The sequence below is a fragment of the Macrobrachium nipponense genome, chromosome 31 (genome assembly GCF_015104395.2).
Source record: "Macrobrachium nipponense isolate FS-2020 chromosome 31, ASM1510439v2, whole genome shotgun sequence".
NCBI lineage: Eukaryota > Metazoa > Arthropoda > Malacostraca > Decapoda > Palaemonidae > Macrobrachium > Macrobrachium nipponense.
The window spans coordinates 91,031-103,530 of NC_061093.1; positions in this window are offsets into that span (position 1 = coordinate 91,031).

The window sequence follows — 12,500 nt, forward strand, 5'->3', positions numbered from 1 at the left end:
AAGACTCCAGGCTGACTCCTGGTTGGGCAGTTCCTGGTTTTCCAGAGGTAGGTATGAAGGTAAGGTCTGCCGGAGGTTCATCCTCAGGCCAGAGGTGAGAGGCTGAAGAAGAATTATGGGCTGGAGATTGGCCATGGGGCTGCGGTAAGCTCCATGCCTGTTGGAGGATCTCCTGTAAGGAGGATCCTTGATTAGAGTTAGCGCCGGCGCTAGCTCGGGGCCAGGTGCAGAGGTCAAGTTCGGTGGTGTGGCTCTACGTCCAGGCTGGACGGAGCTTGGCACTGCCCAGTGCTGCCAAGTGGCACTGGCAAAGAGTTGAGGTCAACTGGACCTGTGGCAGGTACCGGAGGTGCAATACCTCTCAACGTGCCCTTGGAAATGGGAGACAGAGGCTCCTGTCTCTTATGGAAGGCTGAGCCTTGTAGAATATGTCAGTGTCCGCTGCTGGTAGTCGGCTAGGGCGCCTAGGCCAATTCGTGGAGTGCCCTAGTATGTTACAGGTCTTGCAACGGAACTGTGAATGGTCAATCTCCTCCTTGGTAACGGGGAAGACTGTTGGTGGCCGTACTTCTGGGAGGAAGTAGGTCTTGGATGGCTCCTTGCTTTGGAGTAGTTTGTCGTGGGGTTAGGACCCCTAGGCTTTTTGAACTGTGAGGGAGACTTCATGTCTTACCCTAGGAGGAGGTCGTAACCTCCTGGAATGTAGCTTGCAACTGCAAGGGTACAAACCTTGGAGTAGTGAGGTCTGGTGACCCTCAATTGGACGGTCGGAAGGATCAGCTTGATATGATACCTTCAATGGTTATTAAGTGACGTCTATCGACGTTAGCCCCTCGGGGGATTCGATCTTCCCCGTATCAGGGAGATTTGAGCGCCAGAGTCGTCGTAGGCTCTGAGCGTGGCTTGGTGGATAATGGCTTTGGAGGGGGGTGCGACGGTTATAGGGCCCTTAGCCGGGGGTCCTAGTAAGGAAGGATTGGTAACCGCCATTGCGATGGCGGGAATATTAAAATTTGCCCCACCCTCCGTAATTTGCAGACATGTGACCCTTGCGCCACAGTCTCGGCAGAACTTGTTCCAGAACCTCTTCCGTGGCACTGGACGGTAAGGCCGAGATGGCCCCACAGGTTGCGAATCTGTGGAGTCACCAAGGCTGGCAGTGTGCTCTGGCACAGGTGAAGAGTCCTCTGTTGAATCACCTTCGGAAACAAGTCCGAGGTTAACTGGTGGGCTTACCTCTTCCAAAAGGGGGGCAGGTAGGCAGTAAAATGGCAAGAGGCTGACCAGAGACGGCGGGGGACTGTGAGAGACAGTGGGTGCAGGGCTGGAAGCTGGCAGAGTGGCTTGAGCTAAGATACTCTCCTTACGGGCCTTCTCCCGCTTGATTTCGAGTTCCTTCTCCATGAGAGCAAGCTCATGCGTTCTCGTCTTCTTCCCTTGCCTTCCTTTCTGCTTCTCTGGCTTTTCTCTGGTTTTCTCTTTCTTCCCTTTCTTGCAGGCGCACGGCATCCTGCTGCGCCTTCATCCACTGGTCAAGTGCTGGTCCAGTGTAACCGGCCTCCTTGCCCAGATTTATGAGGGCTCGAAGCCTTCTCTAGCTCTATGGCAGAGAAGTCGCGGGAAGCAGGGGAAGACATTTCCCTTAGGCTGCAGTAGAGGCTCAGATGAAAAATTATAATAATGGCCAGGGACAGTTCTGGATGGAATAGGAGTGCCTACTGTGTAATGTGTCACTCACTTGGAAATGGGTTCTGCAATAAGTAATGAAAAAGTCTTAAAAGACTGGGTGCTCTGTGGCACTTGGAAGTGTCCCGTAAGTTGGTGGCACTTCTGGAATGGCACCTTCTGATGAGGCGGAAAAGCAAATGGTGTGTGCGGTGTACGTCACACTTAAGGGTGTTCCTCACTTGGGAGACGCTGGAATTGGCGACCTGTAGGTCCAATACAGGTGCAATGGCACTTATGGAGGCGTTCCTTGATTGGGTGATCCGGGATAGTGGATACACTAATGGATGGGCGTTCCATGGGACGGACACGCAGGTTTAGGGCTACCTATACGTCTGTACAGGTGCACGGCACTTTTAGGTAGGTGTTCCCTTGTTGAGTGTTCCAAAGGATCACTGACCCTTGTACATGGACACTAATGAATTGGGCATTCCGTAAGGACGGACACGCAGGTTTGACAGCACTTAGGGCTGGTATTGCGGCACTTTCGGAAGGCGTTCCCTTGTTGAGTGTTTCCGAAGGATCACTGATCCTTTTACATGGACACTAATGAATTGGGCGTTCCATAAGGACGGACATGCAGGTAGAATGGCTACCTGTATGGCTGTACAGGTGAAATGGCACTTATGAGGAGGCGTTCCTTGTTTGGAGCACTGGTATTGTGCTGGTGTGTCCTGTCGGACGACACTACATGCAGTATACTCAAGTATACTGAAATGAAATGGTACTCTGTTCGGGCAGAGTGTAATGGTGGAGAGAAAGTAAAAGGTGGGAGTACTTCAGCAGCCAGTCAATGGACAGTGTCAAGAATTAGTGGCACTGTAAAATGATAAGACCTGACGTGCACTGGTGGTGGCCAGTCCTAGACTGTAACGACTTCCTTGATGGGAAGTAATGAAGGTTGCGGTGGCACACTGTGCGGTTTGTGCTTGCGGTATACGCAAGTCTTTTGTGAAAAAAAATGGAAAAGACCACTCGGGCAACGAAACAGATATGGTAATTTTAGAAATGCTCAGTCCTGTGCTGAAGTACTCAATAAATGAAATAAATGCTTGCAAAACTGCAATGGACACAGGCGCGTACGTATCACGCTCAGTGTAAATAAAAGACACAAGAGACTAAACTAATGTTAATTCTGCACGCTATAAGTAATGGGCGTAGTACTCTTGGTTTCGTGAATAATGGGTTCTGGTTCTCTCTCTCTCTCTCTCTCTCTCTCTCTCTCTCTCTCTCTCTCTGAGAGAGTGAAAATGATATATGATGAACTCCCTTGTATGTAATTGAACTAATACTATTAGATTTTTAATATGACGCACTTGCGTTAAATTATCTACTTACGTTAACGTTAATGAAAGAATTTGCTTTGGAATACGTTATATGAAAATGATAACGTGCTTCGCGGTGAACGATGTTTATGTTTAATGGTAGCGGCTTGCGCTTATATGAAATGATTTGCGTTTCAATATGAATTTCACAAAGACGCGTTTTACGTTAACAATTCTTGTAATTTACTCTACTTTTAAGAATTACGTTAACTTTACGTAAGGATACTAGGTCCCTGTGACAAGTGAAAATGACGGTAAGGATTTTAAGATGAAATACTTGCAAACATTTGTAAATGGAAAAGGTACGTTCAGTACGAAGTGAAATGGAACCATTTCGCTCAGCGAGCGAGTGAGCGATACGACATGAACGCGGTGAGCGAACAGAGGACAAGCTGATTTCTGTAAAAGTGAAAACGATTTATCAACACGAAATTCTAATTTCTTATTCAAGATGAATTACGTTAATTTCTCTGGCAGAACGATAGATACTAGTATGAAGATTGATATTATTTACGTTAAAACATCAAGACTTAGGTTTACTTTCCTTAAATAATCGAGATAATTCTTAAAGGGATAAAAACCATGGCTGCGCTTTGCGAGACCGAAGGTTGGCTGGCAAGCCTGAGAGTGCGCATGCGTCCAGCTGACGAGCTGGCTGGCTAACAAGCGGTTACCAACACTTGGAATGAAACTAAGTTAAAATGAATTCCCCTAACATATCACAGACAAAAAGAATTGTACACTTCTTTTGCTGTAACTATTAGTAGACACTCCTAACTAGCTAGGCTTTCTACACACAAAAAACAATAAACCCTGGCAAAGAACTTCCTAGTTTGATCTAGTACTTTCTGGCATCTATTCTAACACGTGCTCGTGTCTCGTCAGGACGAGGACAGTACAAAATAACAGAGAATTCGTGGGCAAATTGTTTGCTTGCCGCTAAAAAATTAAGCTCTGGCGCTTTCGCCGTTACGATAATAATATTTCTAACTAACACTCTTTTAAACACTTCGTAATAAAAATACTTAAACGTACCTTAATCTAACATTTGTTATAAAATAATCATATTATATGAATGGTATACCTTACCGTGAGTCATGTGGTGTCTTCCGCTGTAAGTGTGCTTTGATTTAGGCTTTGTAAAATCATTTACACTACGTTTTACAAGGGATAACGCGATTACAAGCTTTTTTTAAGCAAGCCAGGTTCGAATCTTTGGCGAGGTCGACATGTTACGTATGGGCCTGGCGGCCTTGAAAGAGACTCCATACGTAAACAGGAATAGTTTGAGGGAAAAATAGAAATGAATTACTTGACTTACCATAAAAATAAAAAGGATTTACAGTGATAATTTACTCTAGAGAGAGGAAGGTCGCCAGAAACTCAGCTAATTACTTTACATCTATTTATTTACAAGAGGCCCTTACTGGACAGGAGAAAAGTAAATGCAGCGTGTCCACACGTTGGGACCCATATGTCTCTCACAAATGGATAGCTGGCTAAAATATGATTCACGTAATAAAAGCTGGGTTTCGATATCTTGCGGTAATGCAACACTTCGGGCGGACAGACTTGACAACGTGACTCAGGGGATCTGGAAAAAGATCCCAGATTAGACAAGATAAAAGAAAAAGGACTTCTTGCACAAGTTACGATTATTCAGTTCTCTAACACTGGGGCAAAGGGACTCTAATGTTTCACTGAGGTATGCACTGAAGACTTCATTGGTCTGGGACAATCACACAAGGGAAGCATGTTGGCCATGAGGCAGTGAGAAACAAAGGGATATTCAATGGAGTAGAAAGTTTGATTTATGAAAATTAGGAGGGAAGGAACTGGCAATATGCTGCTTCACAAGACGTACCTGGATGCCATGAGGCAGTGTGGACCTTTGGAGAAAATGTGGCGTCCGGCTTTGTCTCAGGTCTGGGTCTCAATAAACGTAGCAATATATATATATATATATATATATATATATATATATATATATATATATATATATATATATATATATATATATATATATATATATATATATATACATATACACAGTAGAACGTCGAAATACGAAAGTCCCAACTTACGAAAAATTCAAGTTACGAAAGCAAATAAAAGGCGTTCCTTGACCATTTTTTGTGGTAGCATTATTGTAAACACTGGAATTCGTTCATTCACATGTATGTATTTCGTATGTTAACGTAAATTCGTGTTAGTGATTTCGCTTTCGTTGGACTGTAAGTTACTTTATCATGTTGTGTGAACTTAATTTACTTACGTTATTAGCCATGGGTCCCAAGAATGTTGCTGAAGTTCACGAAAGAAGAGGATGCTTTCTATGGAGAACGAAGATGGAGATAATCAAGAAGTGTTAATGTTTTCTGTCATTTGTTAATGTGTTTCATAAAGTTTAGTGGTAATGTTTTTCTGCCATTTTTTTATGTGTTTCATAAAGTTTAGTGGTAATGTTTTCTGCCATTTTTTTATGTGTTTCATAAAGTTAAGTGTTCATGTTTACTGGCATTTGTCCTCCTCCTCTGTCACCACTTTCGGAGATCGCCCCACTCGAAAGGTGAGGTTCCACATTTTACTACATGCTTATATACGTACAGTATTTCCGTTGTACCATGTACACTAATACACTTTTATTTACAGGTATGTAGTACGTATTAGTAGTATATTATGTAGTTTAAGTTAGGTATTGAATGGTCCAAATTGTTGTATTTCATTGTTTATTGGTCAATTTAGCTTTATTATAAAATTTACTGGGGTGTTTTTGTTGGGCTTGGAACGAATTGGGCAATTTACATGTAAAATGTGGTTCAAGAAACGAAAAATCAGGTTACGAAGGCCGCTTCGGAACGGATTAATTTTGTATCCTGAGGTACTACAATATATATATATATATATATATATATATATATATATATATTATATATATATATATATATATATATATATATATATTTATACATACATACAAAGTAAGGACTTCATGGTGATATCAACTCGTGTTTATACAGTTAGGAAAACAAAGGCGCGTGCTCAAAAGTTCGTGGTCGTGAGATTTAGTAAAAGAGATCTCAAGCCCTTTCAGATGGGTGTTGTCTGAGGCTCTATTGTCTCGTCAACGTCCAAAGGATTTGTCAATCCCCCTTGTCTTCTCTCATTACACCTGAGCGCTGGGGAAAGGTTAGGTGCGTCGCCAGGATGATTTCTGGCTATTTCATGCTGAATGATATATTTTGGATTCTCTAGGGGGTGTTAGTGCCGTCAGTGGACCTCCTGTGGTGCACTGTAGGCATTATTCAAGGTTATTTGCAGCTCCCTTCGCCCCCTAACTGCAACCACTTTCGTTCCTTTTACTGTACCTCCTTTCATATTCTCTTCCATCATACTTTCCACCCTCACCTAACACTTGATTCATAGTGCAACTGCTTTGAGGTTTCCCTCCTGTTACACCTTTCAAACCTTTGACTGTCAATTTCCATCTCAGCGCTGAATGACCTCATATGTCCCAGTGTTTGGCCTCTGGCCTAAATTCCGTATTCAACTCAACTCGACTCAGTGTACTGCATAAGCATTAATTTGTATATCCTCAGTATCATGGATTGCAGGGCTGAATAGTTAAAAATAACCTAACCTTCGGTAACCAGGTATATCCTTAATCCGTCCCCATTACATCCTACTTCTGTGCCTCCTACCGCTGGTGCTCCCCCAGTTCCTTGCATTCATTAGACTTTAAAAAGTTTCAAGCCTACCGCCGGGAAACCAGAAAATTGATCTGCAGCCATGAGCGAACGAAACATCTACCGTGGTCGTTTTTGAAACTGAAAATGAAGAGCGAGACTGACCTCCACAATTGCGATGCCATTGGGGAATTTGTCGCCAATGGAGCGCCCCGTCCCCTCTAGACTACTTAACCTTCTGACATTTCCCCTCGCGGAATTTCTCTCTGTGAACAACATTTAAGCATGTGTGTGTGTGTGTGTGTGTGTGTGTGTTTTAGCACATACACAGGTGAATGAGTATGAACGCGGGAGTATTTGTGCATGTATATTTTGCTCGTAATACGAAACGCCTTCAGAGTCAACGCCAAAAAAATAGAACGAAAATATAACTGGAAAAAAAAAAGCGAAACACGGAATAGAATAGCAAACGAAAAAATTGTTCTTAACGAACAAAAAATCCGAACAATATCGAATGACAGCGAAGAGGCCGATTCAACGCATAGCATTCAAGCTACGAACACTTCCTAGAGGGAACATACAACAACACGTACACGAGGGTTTGAATGCTACACACAAAGCGCACAGCAAGACCGCATCGAGTTACTGGCAGCGTAACACAGCCATCGGAATCATAAAAGGAATGAAGGCAAGCAGAAGGGGAAAAATGGCTGACATCAGAAGGCGGCACGAGTTACAGGTATACGTGTTTCTAATGATCGAGACGGGGCTGCAGGTGGAGCCTCCATATTGTTGCGTCTGCCGTTACTTGTAACGATTCCGTTACGTCGAGGATGGCGTCGGATTGATTATGGCAGGAATCGGAAGGTGATTAAAGGAGTAAATGGGCGTTTGTAAAGGTTAATCATTATCAGGGGATGACGTAGGATTGTGATACCTGTAGAAAATAACCCTCTGAAGCTTTTTCCAGTCTAGGTCTGCACTGTGAGCGACGTGTTTATGCAATGACGCCGGTAATTTGAGTGGTAGGAGAATTATTTTAGAAAAGAAAATAATTTTCGAATAAGTTAGAAATGACTCGAGAATCTTTAAAGCTGAAATGAAACAATGATTTTAGAATAAGTTAGATATTATTTTTAGCATCTTTAAACAGAAATGAAATCGCTGGCATTTATTACTGAATAGATATCCCGAAGGAAAAATATTCAAGTAGGAGGAACTAGCAATTTTCAAAACGAAATCTCCAGTTACATCTCATTTTATATCACGTAGATCTCCCATTACAGCCTCACAGTAATGGAGAGAGAGAGAGAGAAGAGAGAGAGAGTTTTACTGTTTTCCTCTTTGCGGAGGGAAAAAGGGAATGTGGCCCCCTTTTCAGACACAATACCTTGCATGGATAGAGAATCAGTGGTCCGCAAAATTAGATTCGCTTTCTGAAATGCTATATAATTAGTTTTGAGGAAAAGTTATGGAAGGGACTGAGGATGTTTTCAGTCCTCCCTGTTGAATGAGAGGGAAGTTTTCGCTTTTATGTGGAAGTAAAAAGAAAAAAAAAAGTCTCGCTATTTTAAGTATGCACTCATCCATTTAATCACTTGACCCCGTAACGGGGGTGTGGGGGGTGGGGGGGGGGTGGGGGGGTGGGGGGGGGATAGTGCGTTAGTGGACCTCATGTAGTGCACTGTAGGCATTACTTAAGGTTCTCTGCAGCGTACCTTCGGCCCCTAGCTGCTACCATTTTCGTTCCTTTTACTGTACCTCTTGTCATATTCTCTTTCTTCATTACTTTCCACCCTCTCCTAACAATTGATTCACAGTGCAGCTGCGACGTTTTCCTCCTGTTACACCTTTCAAATCTTTTACTGTCAATTTCCATTTCAGCGCTGAATGACCTCATAGGTCCCAGTGCATGGCCTTGGCCTAAATTCTATATTCAATTCAATTTAATCATGTGAGAAAAAACAGATAGTACAGACTGAAACGCGTTCACACACGCGCACATTCGTGTGAGCCATGAATGGCTTCTTCAGATTGCGTGGCTTAAGTTTGTTAAGTTTATTTTTAGTTTTATTTCGTCGAAGATTTATTTTGCGTTCATTTGCCATTTCTTAACTCTGAGGCGTGTTCAATATTGGGTTCCCATAATATTTTAAAGGATATTGCTAATTCGTCTGCCCCTCATCGTAAAAATATATGAAAGCAAAAACTCCACTGAAACAGGTACGGCATATATCCGAAGAGATTTACTGGCATTATCAGACGAGATGAAACATGGATGGAGATATTGTTTCTTCTGCTATTGATTACTAATTCAGCTTCGAAAAAGGTCGTTCTCCTCCCGTTGCGCCTAATGAGGTCATTTGTGCCAGGAGCTTTGCGTCAGATGAAGCAGTTAAGGTATTTGTGGTCAGCTGGTGGAGTGGTTGTGTCGCTGGAAGAGTGGGTTAGTGCCCTGGAAGGTTTTTGTGGTCCGCTGGTAGAGTGGTTAGTGTCGTGATGCCACTCAGATGTAGCGGGTTCGGGCGTCTCCACTCAGGCGATGAAAAATCACTGGCTCTGTATCATGATCAAGTTACTGCTGCAGTGTGGGGTCTGCGGTGGCAGGTTGAAACCAAAGTTCTTTGGAAGAATGAATTTTAAAATCAGTGGCCCCTTTGTCGTGCTTGTTCCGTGTGAAATTATTCAATAAATGAAAGTTATTGAAATAATAATAATAATAATAATAATAATAATATAATAATAATAATAATAATAATAATAATAATAATAATATTTAGCCTCAAAGTCTTCAGATATTACCGCAGTTGGAACATTTACCTAAAGCTTAAACTTGTCGTAATAAACGTTAAGACATTCAGCGTTATTAACAATATAAAACATATAAACTTGATAATCCCTGCAATGCTGTTCAAGATATGTGCTAAACATGATTGAAGCGAATCACCGTGAGATATGTTAAGTTCGCTAACAATGTTGTTAGCAAAATACATAATTGTCATGTCGCGATGATATTCAATTTGCATAACTGTTTCCCAGTTATGCAGAGAGAGAGAGAGAGAGAGAAGCAGAGAGAGAGAGAGAGAGAGAGAGATGTGTTCTACAAAATGACATATTCATTTCTAAGTTGATGTCTCAGCTACTGCCTGGCGTCAGTAATAACCCGTAGAGTTATTTTTGTCCTATTTTTCAGCTGTTAGAATTGTGTAGAACTAAGTGATAAATATTCAGTAAACAGACATTAGCCAATCCAAGGGCAAAAGATGTTTTAGCTTTGAAACCGGCGAACGCAGCTGTATGCGGAAGTAGTTCAGATGATTTGCAAACGTGAATTACTGTGAATTACCTGGATGTTACAACCGCCACCACACCGTAGGAGAGTAGTGCCGTCAGTGCACCTCATGCGTTTCACCGTGGGCTTTACTTGAAGTTCTTTGCAGCGTCCTTTCGTCACCTAGCTGCAACCTTTTTCATTCCTTTACTGTGCCTCCGTTCTTATTCTATTTCTTCCCTCTTCACACCCTCTTCTCACAGATGCTTTATTCTGCAACTGCGAGGATTTACTTCCGTTTCACGTTTAGAACATTTATATTCTCGGCGCAGAATAACCTCATTAATCCCAGCGCTTGGCCTTTAGCCTAAATTTTTTATCCCATTCCTCTCCAGTCACACCCACCACGAGAACTCGCCCTGAACGTCAAAAATATTGTTTATATATCTATCTATCTATCTATCTATCTATCTATCTATCTATCTATCTATCTATACTATATATATGTATATATGTATATATGTATATATATCATATATATATATATATATATATATAATATACTATATATATATATATATATATATATATATATATATATATAAAATGCACTGAATAACCCCGAGCTTCATAAATAGTGTGCCTTTTGCACTAGGAAAACAATTCGGTCTCCCTCTCGAGCCAGCGCAGAATAGTAATAATAACGGTAATAATTACTATTAATACTCTCCGTACATCCTGCAACAAACTACAACCAATTCCGAACTTCATTACATGTATTCACAACGACTCTAAAATGCCATTAACATGTTAATGAGCCAATTATAACTTCAGAGACGGGTAATTGTTTCATGAATTCTTCTTTCCGGTGGAATTTTGCCTTGGCCTCTAATTAAGACCAGAAATGACTCGGCCGATGAGATCTGTTGAACGGATCAACTATTGCAGGATCCTATTGATTAGACCTGGAATAAGAAAGCTGTCTTTTGGGACTCTTGATGAGGAGAAATAATATTGCTCTATATTCCTTAATTACTGATATGCAAATGGCCTAGGTGATATAGCGCTGAATGACTCCGGGGTGTATCGTTATAATTTGATACTGCATCACCTCAGGCAATCCCTTTTTACCTTGCAATTAAACTTTACTTGTATAATGACTCAATATTTTTTTTAATGTTGTGTCGTAAGAAATCATTGATGGTGTATACTGATTAGGTCATGTTGCTCCCATTACCAACGTTCTTCTAAGTCAGTAAACGTTTAATCTTTCACGAGAGCGAGACTTGCGTCACAATGATAATTGTTTTCTGCAATGCCCTGACGTGAAAGTTATGTGAAATATTTGACGTGAAAGATATATCGCATATATGCACTAGCAGATCCAGAAAAATTTTATGGGGGGAGGGGGCGGGGCACCAATTTTCATATTTACGCACATACATACATACATACATATGTATGCATATATATATGTATGTTTATATATTATTATTAGTATTATTATTATTATTATTATTATTATTATTATTATTATTATTATTATTATTATTATTATTATTATTATTGTTTTTCTCAATTTGATTGTTCTGTCCCAATTTTCATATACTACGTACATACATACATATATAGTTATGTATATGTATATATACGCATATATGTACTATATATAGTATCATTGTTGTTATCATTATTGTTATTTTTTCTCAGATTTTTATTTTTTTCCATTTTTATATTTCTCGCTTGTGTTATTATTTAAATCTTCAATATATTATTTTGTTATTACTTTTCATGGGGGGAGCACTTGCCTAGGTGTTCCCCCTCATGATTTGCTAGTGCATATATTTGACGAGGAAGACAAACCAAACAAAAAGGAGTTAGCTATTATGATGTCTAATACGTAAACGCTTTTTAAGCTACATTGACATACGTCGATTGGTTGTAAGTAGGAACCTTCACATAGGAAGCTGATAAGAATTTATTTATAGTTTATGACTGAGCCCAAGCCTGTGTAAGATATAGATATTTTAGCTTACTCGGGGAGTCAAACCTACAAACTAATTTGTTGTAGTTGTCGGTCGGGTAGTAAGGTTTATAAAGGTATGAAAGAGGAGTTTCGCGTTGAGTTAGATATACAGGAATTTTAGGATAGTATATTTATGATTTATTTATTAGAATGAAATGTTAAAAATGAATAATGTGCATATTAAACAGTACTGAAAAATTTATTTCTGATGAAATATTATTTTTTTATCTCGTTGGCGAAACAACCGGCTATCTGTTCGTAGAATTTATCACGTTTGAATTTATTTGATGTCCCTGAATTTAGAGGCTATATTGTTCAAATTATTTTGCGTTTTCCACTTATAACTGAGAATATCATGAACGTTTTTTAATTGTGTCCTTTTTTTTATTTTATCCTTGCTTTAGTATCAGTATTTCTTTTTATTTTATCCTTGCTGTTATTATGAGTATTACTAATTATGAGCATTA